This window comes from Lutzomyia longipalpis, chromosome 1, assembly GCF_024334085.1.
Source record: "Lutzomyia longipalpis isolate SR_M1_2022 chromosome 1, ASM2433408v1".
Taxonomy (NCBI): domain Eukaryota; kingdom Metazoa; phylum Arthropoda; class Insecta; order Diptera; family Psychodidae; genus Lutzomyia; species Lutzomyia longipalpis.
Window position 1 is genome coordinate 13,942,704 of NC_074707.1, and position 11,189 is coordinate 13,953,892.

The 11,189-nt window shown below is 36.7% G+C and overlaps 1 long non-coding RNA gene across 1 annotated transcript; it reads left to right on the forward strand.

Moving 5' to 3' along the window:
- The first annotated feature begins 6,707 nt into the window (after positions 1–6,707).
- On the forward strand, positions 6,708–8,613 carry LOC129792905 (uncharacterized). Its single transcript, XR_008750854.1, has 2 exons — positions 6,708–7,738; positions 7,830–8,613. It is a non-coding gene; the product is annotated as an uncharacterized LOC129792905 (long non-coding RNA).
- Positions 8,614–11,189: the final 2,576 nt, after the last annotated feature.

Here is an 11,189-nt window from a genome sequence, read left to right on the forward strand (position 1 = left end):
GTGTTGTTTCATTTGCAGACCCCCTCTTTTCCCTCTGAATTCCCCTTTACTTACTTCTTCTTCCTTTATAAGCTTTTATTGAACATCCAAAGAGCTTTTTCTGATGACAATAAAATTTTATCGCAAAATTTAGTACGACGGATTTTGCTAAAAGTTTTGCGTTTTAACTGAAAAGCTCCACAAACAAACATCTATTGCGATATAAAAGAGTTTTCATTTAAAGTCGCATATGATTGGGGAAAATGTATGGGAAATGAATTTTCTTTACTATTACCTCCTTTTAAGGACTTTCAAGGAAAGAAAGTGCTACTTATTGAATCTTTTATAGTCAAACTTTGACTCATTATTTAGCGTACTAAAGAGAAGTTTTCCGCAAAAAGATGAATAACTTCCGGAAAATCGTATAGAAGTAATTTTGATGAAGAATTACTTCAGGATTACCTGAATGGACCATTTTCAACTTCTTACCTTAACAACACCTGGATAATAAATTGATATTTTGTTTGGAAGTAGAATCAAAAATTAGTCAAAGTATTTTATCTTAATATATAAAGCTGAAATGTTTGTTTGTCTGTGGCACATGAACTCCTCCTAAACGGCTGGGCCGATCTGGATGAACTTTGGTATGGGGGTAGAGGGGGTCAATACGAGTTGCAAGCGCTATATGGGATTCCGCCCCAACCCCCCTTTATAGCGCCCCCACAGAAAAATTGATTTTTTCCCATTTTCTACCTGCTGAAGGGTCAGATAACGGGATTTTTTATTTTTAGAATTTCTCGGGGTACCGTATTATTCATCCCCCTTGACTAATATACGCCCCTCTTTTATAGCTTAAAATGGAGTTTGCTCACACGTGATTGGGGGCTAGGGTTTACTAGTTGACAATAAAACATAAATGAACGTGCTCTGAATATCATTCAATTGATGCCAATTAAAACTTTTGTGAAAATTCAGTCCACCTTTAAAGCTTCAGTATAACGAACACGAAACTTTTTTTATTTAATAATTAGAAAAGTTTCAAATGACAATTTTTAAACTTCTAGAATTTAATCTCTATTCTTGAGTGTTTTGTCAATTAAATTATTTTATCCAACCAATATTATATTTTGCTTTTTTTAATAACTCTAGCAAAGCAAAAACTTCATGCAATTTAATGGGAACGATTCAGAGTATTCAGAGCTTTTGAATTAATTTACAAAAAAATAAACGATTGAGAAATTTATTAAAGATAAAGTTTCTTTTAAGTGGTTAAACGACTAAAGGAATTTTCATTAAAAATCCTGAAAGGGGCCTAAAAGTCCGCGATGCGAATGAAAGCTTTTGATCATCATTCGGTCAATGATTTCGGGATATTAAAGTGACAATTGTCACTTTTAGCAGCGAGATGGAGAAACTCTTTTTGCATTGTATGTATTTTTCATCAAGGCATCCTTTTGTTGAAACAGGGAGAGATGGATTCACAATGACAAAGCTCCGAGTAGGAGGAAGAGGTAACTTAACAATTCAGATGAGGGGGCGGTAACCACACTGCCTTCGGTCAAAATAGCGTCTAGTTGGTGTGGCAAGAGATGAAAATACAGACATTAATCACACAAAATTTATTCATGCTTTATCTACATAAAATAACAAAATTTTGCTTTTTAGAGTGCTTGCGGTAAGTAAGATTCTCATGCAGACATCTGGTTTATCTTTCTTTTTGAAGAATTTAGAATTTTTCTTTACTTTTAACTATTTTCTTATGTTTAAAAATTATATTATCTATGTTTAAAGAAAATCATCATATTTATCAAGAGATTCAGAAAAAAAAACAATTTCCTCTAAATTTTTCTTTAAGAGACTCAATTCTTCGGATTAAGGGTAATTGTAAGAATTTATCAATTTTATTATCTACAATTGCTGCCACTCCCAAATGGCACATAGATCATGAAACCAAACAGAAAAAACTAGATAATTGAAAAAATGAAAGAATAATCCATTTTTCATGTAAATACAAGATCTGTGATTTTTCATTAGTACACCCACCCTAAATGGGAATAAAACGAGAAAATGGCATTGTGGCTCTAGCAGTGAATGAGGGTCATGAAAAAAACAGAGAAAAAGTCACTGAACAAATGTCCAGTAAGAGTGAGGAATGATGACGATGATGATAAAGTCAACGTTGACAAATTGACCCGCAAGGGATGGTCTTTAATAAAATAAAATAAAAAGAAATAAGCACGCGGAAGTTAATCCGCAGGGATGTACATAGCAGGAGCAGAAAAAAGGACATTGTGGGTGAGAGAAAATGATGGAGGACGAATGGGAGTAGAATTCCAGTGCAAATTCAATTCATTTAAATGTCAAAAGAGGATTCATTCTTCAAATAAATTGATCATCCCCAGCGGTGTGGCTTGGTGTGGCTTACCCCTGCGAGACGTGGTTGTCACAGAGAGTCGTGAAGGAAATTCAGGGGTGAAATTGAGGACACCACACCGGGCGTATTGGGGATAAATCGGAAAATCGCAAATATCCCCAGAAGCTTTCGCAATCACGTACCCAGTATCACATTTCCCAACTGGATAGCGATCTCACCTTTCGCTTCGCCACCTCCCCGCGCGTACCTGAGCTTTTTTCTCTCTCGCCCTTCTCTCTCGTTTTTTTTTTAGATGCGGCATTTCCTCCCCTGTACAACAAATTCTCGTCATTTGCTCACACGACACCATGTAAAATTGCGAAAATATTTTCCCATGTGAAGGCTGCCGTAGAAAAATATTTATTGGCGACCATCATCTTTCACGCATCAGAGAAAAGCTCTTCTCGGCGGTGTGAAGTTTACTTGTTCAGCTGAATTTTGGTGCGAAAAAAATGGATCAATTTCACCCCTAACGCATCAACACACTCAACAACAAAACCTTTCAACCAGTACACAGATATGGGAGCACCATTCTTCGGCGTACGAGGGGGGTTGTCATTGTCAAGATCACGGTACTACCGGAGGGCTCCCCGAGCAATTTCTCACAAATTGCTTCACAAATTTCACGCAAAGAAGACAAGGAAAGGCAAATCTCATAACATTACATGGAGTTGGCACTATTTGTCTACTGCTGAAGAGTTTATTATGGGATATAATAGAGATGGCTACAACCATTTATTTTCTACGAACATCCATTCCCATTGATCTTATAAGCTTTCGTTGGAGTTAGGTTAAAAAAAAAGTATAAAAATATCTAATTTTCCGACGTGAAGTGTAAATTATTTCTAATTTCAGACTTTTTTTAATGAGAAATTCTTACTTGAAAAATTAACAACGTTTCCTCAGAGCTTTCGATCATGTTTGGAGCTTTCATCACTTCTGAGGGATATTTTAAATTTTTTTTTACCAAAAATGTCTGTTTAACACGTCTATTCAAAGCTCTGAATGAGGTCTAAAGCTCTCGGAAATAATTATTTAATTATTCCACTAACAGAATAACTTTGAATTTAAAAAATAATCAAGAAATAAAAATGAATGAGAAGCTTATTCATATTTTACACCTCGCATCAACCCCAAAACCACAGATATCCTCTCTAATTTACCCCTCTGAATTTAAAAGAAAATCTTCTGGTTCGCAATTCGCTATATAAAGCAATGAACCTGAGAGTTCCCTTTCTTTCCTCATAATCTGGTGCAAATGGTTTGGAATGTAGGGTTGAAAATTTGTAAGCATGTTTTACGACAAGATCCCCATGGAAGAAATATGAGTACTCTTTACACCTAGTGACAAAGTTTAACACCCAACACGTCATTCAAAATGATGTGGTTGAAATGTATGGTACATCCCTCACTTCCACATAATGTGAGCTTGAGATCTGAGAGGGGTAAATCATTTTAGGTACAAAATGTTAAAATGTGGATGTTGCCTTTCAATGCTTTTCCGACAAAATTAAACGAATTCCCAAAACTTCTAAAGGGGGAGGAAATTATATTAGTTTGAGAACTTCTATACCGTCACATGGGGTGAGGTTGTGATTTTTTTCTTATTTTTTTTTTAGTTTAAAAGCTTTATTTTGCTGTAAAAATTGAATTTTTGCTTCTAAAAAAAATCATAAATTAAAGAGAATTTTCAGTAATTTGTTTTAAATAATTTAAAGCTTTTTCAAATGCTTTTTAGAGAAAAAGTTTAAAGGCCAAACTTGAACTTTCTTTTTTACAAAGTTTATAATAATATGGTAAATTATTTTTTTCTTATTTAATTTTACTTTTCTCCAGAATATTGCAGCATTTGTGAATTTGATTAGTATCTAAATTTAAAATTTTTATATGTATAAAAATCTATTTTTATTGAAGTGTATAACCCCAACGACTACACTGAATCTCGTGGATTTTACATAAAGCAAAAACTTGAAAAAATATTTCAAAGGTATCGATCTATATTGAGTATTCGTACATAAAAATATATATAAATACACAGTATACATAACAACAACTCTATTTTGTTATGATTTCCCCCTCGTTGAGTGCAAATCTCATGTCATCCAGCCTTTGATGGGGATTTTTCGTTTGCTGACAACTGCATCAGTACTCCATGTTCTCTAGTGCCATGAGCATGGATAAGTGGCTCTTGTCATTTCTCCCAAGAGCTATATATCTTGGTGAATGCATAGTGCGATGGATATATGATGGTGGGGTGCTTTAGTGGTATCGATTCAACATCAATAATTCACATTTCATGGGGACTTCAATCAATTTCCGTCGACAAAAATGAGATTGAGGCATCGATGCCAGGCAAAAAAAAAAGGGGGTAAAAAGCTTCTTGGGGATGTACGCTTTTCATCGCACACAGTGCCATCCTTCTGGGTTAATATTTCTCGCACACAGCTACTGGATGGGGTGAGGGTCAAATTCAATGAAATTTTTATAATCCACCCTCTTCAATGTCAAGACGCCGCATATACTACCATCGTGACATACGGAGGAGTACTCTGAGGGTGGAATAATGAAGATTCATGGATGCATTCGATGGCATATTTTGTATGTTGCTCAATTTCCCAGAGTTTTGGTATAAGTGGTGTGTAAAGAGAATTCCCCATAAATGCTTCACCCTGACTCACATCTCATTCTCCCGCACCCATCTTAAGAACGACAAACTTTTTTTTTTGCCTGTCCCAGATTCCTCGTAACTTTTTTAATAAATGGTGCGTCTCTATGTGAATTTCAATAAAAAAGTCTGCGGCCCGTGATGAGAAAATGCGTCTGAATTAATATTTTAACTCTATTAAAAGGGACCTTGGAGAGTGGCAAAAATTGGTCCGTGAAACCCATAAGACATCCCATGGGGGACAACCTAATTTTTCATTCATCTTTTTTTGTCTCCAGAGAAGCCTAATGTGCCTTCTGGTTGAAACATAATTGCTAATCCCACCATTTTGCTCACACCACCATATTACAGCTTCTTTCGTCTTTGTTATATAGCATCATCTTCTTGTTCCGGGCGCGTACTTTGCGTTGGTGGGATTGAGACAATGGGGTAAGCGACAACGCCACGGGGAAAATTTAAGAAGGGCGCTCCATTGAGAGAGTACTCAAAATTACTTTAATAAGATATTCTCAGGAGCTTTCAATAAATTTTAAAGGGGAGAAGGGGGCTATGTGAAAATTCAACACAGAACGTATAATATAGTAAACTTATTACTTGAAAGTTGCCTTCTTGAAAATTTTATTTCCTCATCCCCCCTTAAAAGGATTTTGTCGGAGAAAAGGCCTGAGGAACACTTTGTCTTCCACGCACAACAGAGCACAATAAATGCCGGAGGGGTGGATAATGGAAAATTATCCCAATAATATTTAAGCAAGATTGTCCATTGGACTGGGGAAGAAAATGAGGAATTACCCAGGAAGTTTCCACGTTGTACATATTAGCATAATAAGGATTTTTATTGCAAGATTTTTTTTATTCATAAATTTTTCTCATTTTCACTTTTGGAAATAAGTAATTTCCAATTAAATTGATACCGTTGTTTAACCTGGATGCATAATATACTCTATGAATAATGGGGAATTTCAAAGTATTTTATTTATAGAAAACACAGAAATTATTAATTATTTAATGTTTTTTCTTTTAATCTGTTGAATAATTGGTACCTACCTAATTGAATCAATTTAATTATTAAGTCTATTCATAAATTAATTAAGAGGCATTATTTATGTTCAAAATAAACCCCGAAGATATTCTTTTTCACCTGTTTATTCTCATTATGGCTTTTAATAGCACACGGAAATTTTATAAAAAATATATTTTTTTAAACATAGAATTTCATTTTAATTTCTTCAAAACATAATGCGTCCACCTCCGTGATTAAAAAAGTGAATCAAAAATCTCTTCCGGGGTGAAAATTTCTTTAATACAATTAGCTTCATAGAACCGTATAGACCTAAATAAAATCCATTAATTTTTCTACAAAAAACCAGTTCTTTTAAAAATTTATAGATACTTTGGAAAAGCCAACGAAATAATAAACTAAACACACGGAATTGTTGCATGAAATTTCGTTTACTATTGAGAGTATTTCTCAAGAAGAGCTACCAAATGGATAAAACATTGCTATAGAAGCAATGTGAGGGAAGTTTTGGGTGGGTACCAAGCAGAAAGCCACTTAAGTGAAAACGACTCTCACAGTTGCTATAAGCATCGAAGATGATGCTACTGAAATGCTCGTTATTAATTCATTTATACTCTGTAGAACAATGCTATGTGCCCCGGTAGAGAAACCCTTCTACCGTATTATATGTTGAGCTGTGGCACTATGTGTGTCAAGGGTTGGACTGCTCTGGGTGAAAGAGTGAGATGAGTCGTTAGCTCTATGCCGCTCATCAGGCACTCATAGGTTCAGTAGCCCACTGTTGCTCGTCCGATTCAGTTCGGGACCCGTTAGCTCTCTATTTAAGGGTAATTAATAGCCCCTGTAGGAATATCGTCCTACATATCAGAAGTGGGATAGGGTCCGCGTGTGCCACTGCGTGTGGAAAACCGTGAAAATCACGGCGCGAGTGAAAAAATAAGTGAAAATTGCGGCGTGGACGACGCAGAGGGCAGCGAGAACAACATGGCCGCCACCGTGTGGAAGAAAAATGCGGCGTAGAAGCAGCGAAAAGTGGCTAGATGAGACTGCGAAGACCATCGAGAAGCGCCCCAGCAACTGTGTGGAGGAGCACCCGGCGATGGAAGTAGCGCAAGTACCCCTGAGTGCCCCCCAGTAGAAGAAATAAAGAGAGAAAAAATTGAGGGAAATGTGTTCTTTAAGTTTTGACATTCATGACGAAATTCTGAGAAATTTTTGGAGATTCCAGAAATTTCCGTGTTAACCCTTTTGTGTATGCTCTGTGTGAATGGTGGCCACCCGCACAAAATAATTGTCTTGTCTTGTCTTGCAATGACATGTCGTAACAGGAATTCCTTTTCAGGCATTACATGATATTTTATGCTAAATTACATAGGAAAATCCATACATGAAAATGCAAAAAATGTTTAGAAGTGTTTCATGCGATAGTGAAATTAGCCGTGTTTCATGAAACAAGTTTCGACAAGATTGATGAAACACGAAATGTTTTTGTTGGAATTTGACCACATCGTGACATTTCGTTCGTGCCGATTAAATGCTCGGGTTTTGTGTCACATTTTGTTGTTTCATGTACGTCAAATAAGCATTCAAGGTATTTTGCGCATTTTGTGAGAAAATTCGAGGAAATTTCATTAAAATATCGCAAAGAAATTGCTGCAGAGTAAGTAAGAAGATAAAGAAGTGAGACAGCAGAAGATTTCAAAGATAAAAAAGTTAAGATTCTATGTGTAATTCAATTCTTTTAACTGTAGGAAACACAAAGTCGAGAAGGCAAAACAACACGGTTGCCATGCCCATGGGAACAAAGAAGCTAAGCGCAATAATCCAGCGATTTGATCCAGATTTACCGACTGCATTGACACAGAGGATTGGCTTGTAGAAGTTGAAAATGCGCGTTGATGATGGGAAGAGAGAGTGACAATTCTATGTGCATCCATGAGATTGAGAGGTCAGCTGAAAAATGGATCCATAGAGCCAAAGCGAGACTGGATAAGTGGGCAAAATTATGCAATGAATTGTTGCAATTCTTTCCTACCGTTGGGTATTTGAGGACATCATTGTTGACACAAACTTTTGAATCTCTCACACAACTTCTCCGCGTGCTAATTGATGCGGAACAAATCATTGAAACGTAGACGATTCCAAGCAAGACAGGCGCTATTCCAAGCGCAACTCTGGGTAGAATTCAGGCGATACCATCCGTACCACCATGGCAAGAAGAATGACAATGTGAAGCACACAAAGAAGCCAAAAAGGAGAATGAGTAGAAAAGCACCGAAGATCGACGAAGCTCTGAGAACTTTGCTACAGATGCAAGAAGCCCGGACCGTGAAAAATTATTTCCCTGAATAATAGATGAATTCCAAGTAGAGAAGATGATTCAAATGAATTTCGGGGAGGTACGAAAACAAAGTAGACGTGATTGATGTACCGGAATGAGAAGTTTACTAAAAAAAAAAAAAGAATCTTAGGCCTACTGAGTGTAAATCAATAAAAGAAATTAAAGAAATGTATTATTATTTATCCAAGATTTAATATATGTTTGAAGATAACTTAACGTTTACAGGAAGAAGTGAAATTCTGATCTCAAGGTAAGACTACTAAATAGAACGGAGAATAATTTCTTTGTCATTTTAGATTATGACCATACAACGAGGATGCAACAAAGAAGTTAAGGATTTAAAATATCGAATATTATATGCCCCGCTCAGACAGAAGCTATAAGCAATGAAGGAAGAGAATCTCAAGCGTACGACAGGAATTGAGGACTGGATAAATATTAAGGAAGGCTATGTGCCAAAGTCAAGCAATGGCTATGTGCCGCTTGAAAGCTGAGTGCGCTAAACCAAGGCTCCGCTCTGATACAGACTAGATGCAATGAAGGAAAGCAACCCGAAGTATATAATAGGAATTAAGAATTGGATAGAAGGAAGATAAATCGCTAATCGAGACGAGAGCCGAAGCAAGAAGACTTCGTCTTCACTAGCTGAGCCCCAGGCTTAGTTGCTTCACAGAGCTCATAGTACTATGTGTACTCTATCATGGAAAAAAGCAAGAGATTAAAGAAACAAGATGACAACAATGAAATATAGCGGAAAGAATCAGGATACTGGATTGACCATTCACTTCATCAATGAGGACATTGATCATATCAGGAAGGCCGAGATGTAGAACAATGCTATGTGCCCCGGTAGAGAAACCCTTCTACCGTATTATATGTTGAGCTGTGGCACTATGTGTGTCAAGGGTTGGACTGCTCTGGGTGAAAGAGTGAGATGAGTCGTTAGCTCTATGCCGCTCATCAGGCACTCATAGGTTCAGTAGCCCACTGTTGCTCGTCCGATTCAGTTCGGGACCCGTTAGCTCTCTATTTAAGGGTAATTAATAGCCCCTGTAGGAATATCGTCCTACAACTCTATGTTTTCATCTCTTCTTCTCCGTACTAAATCTGTTCAATTCCGTTCATATGGGAATGTCTATTTGCATTGATTACCACTAAATACCTTCGCAAGAGGAGCTTTAAAAGCTTATTCATCGTTAAAAGTATCATATCTACTGAAACGAAGGGGCAACTCGAGAGAGAGAGAGCAAAGCTGAGTACATTGAAGTGTATACATAAGAACAATTTCGGAAATGTTATCGATCGTTTAAGTCGCCATCAAGATTCAATCAATTTAATTCAAAAAATTACCCTAGTAAAAGGGACGTTTAGTACCGTACGGTTATTTTCAATGATTTTTTTTTCAAAATTCACCTCCCGCAATATCCGCGGCGGTACTTTTCGGGGAAAGTGAAGAAAACTTTTATTTCTCTGGCATCATTACCATTATTTTCATTTTATACCTTTCTCTGGGAAGCCTTTAACGACTTTTTCCTCACTCTTTACCATTTTGCTTATACTTTCCCTTTCAAGCTCCTCATCATCCCTTCCCGATGATCCCCATGGAGTACTTTCTTGGTTGCGTTTTTATTAAAACACTCTAAAAGGATTCAACCACGTGGCCTTAATGTGGAATATATACTTCCGGGTGGAGAAGCTGATTTTTCTCTCTTTCGTCGAAGAAGCTTTAAATAATGTACAATATGGGTTGTATATACCTACATAAAAAAATCCATGTGGTACGAAGGATTGGTCAGTTGAGTAGCTATGAAGTTGGTCGAGTGGGGATATGCCTGTTTTCCATAAAATATATACTTCGTGGAAAATCATCCGGATATTTATGTTATTTCAACATATGAATAAGATACCAAATATTCTGTGTTCTCCCCACCACAGCGACGTACAAGCATAAACTTTAAGATTCATCGTATGCTTTTTCATGAGGGTGGGTGTATGGGAGGTCATAGTGGGGTGGAATATTGAGTTGTGCTCTTGTGGAATCCTTTACTTGGAAAACACCAACAGACACTCCATTCTGCGAGACAGTGATGCGAATGTTTCTCTGATTTGCATTTATCTAAAAAGAAATTCATACCAGCTGAGTCTACGTGAGCCTCGTTGGTGGCTGAATAGATAAAACCACATAAGGAAAGAAATCCTCCGCAAGATGCAAAATGTCTTTTATTTCGTATTCTTCTTAACACGAATTTTTATTATACGTTGCTCCAGAATGTTCATCGTCAAATCCAAGAAGGATTTTTCTGTGGCAATCCTAGCGTAACGAATGCGCTTCCCATAGGACAATATATGCTCCACTCAACTCCGCATATGTATGGCATGGTACATAAAAGAGATCTCAAAGTAAGGTGAGGTGTGTGATGTACGTAAAATTTATAGAAAAAACAAGAAGGATGGGTAATGATTGCCTTCAATCTATGTCGAAAAGGATAAATCTTGAAGTACAATAGCTTTAGAATTAGGTATACTGTCACATGGGGTTACTTTGTTGGTTTTTTTCAAATAACTATTAATTTGCAAACGCATTTATAGAGAAAAAACTGCGATAATGACGCCATTGATTAATTTTTTTGGTAAATTTCTGATAACTTTTCCCAGCTGATTTTTGTGAAAAATGATAGATTTTTTATTCTTAAACACCCCCATAGAGAGATACGCCCCTGTTTCTTCTTCTTCTGCACTTTAACTTTGTACGGCTGTTGGATTCCTTCCG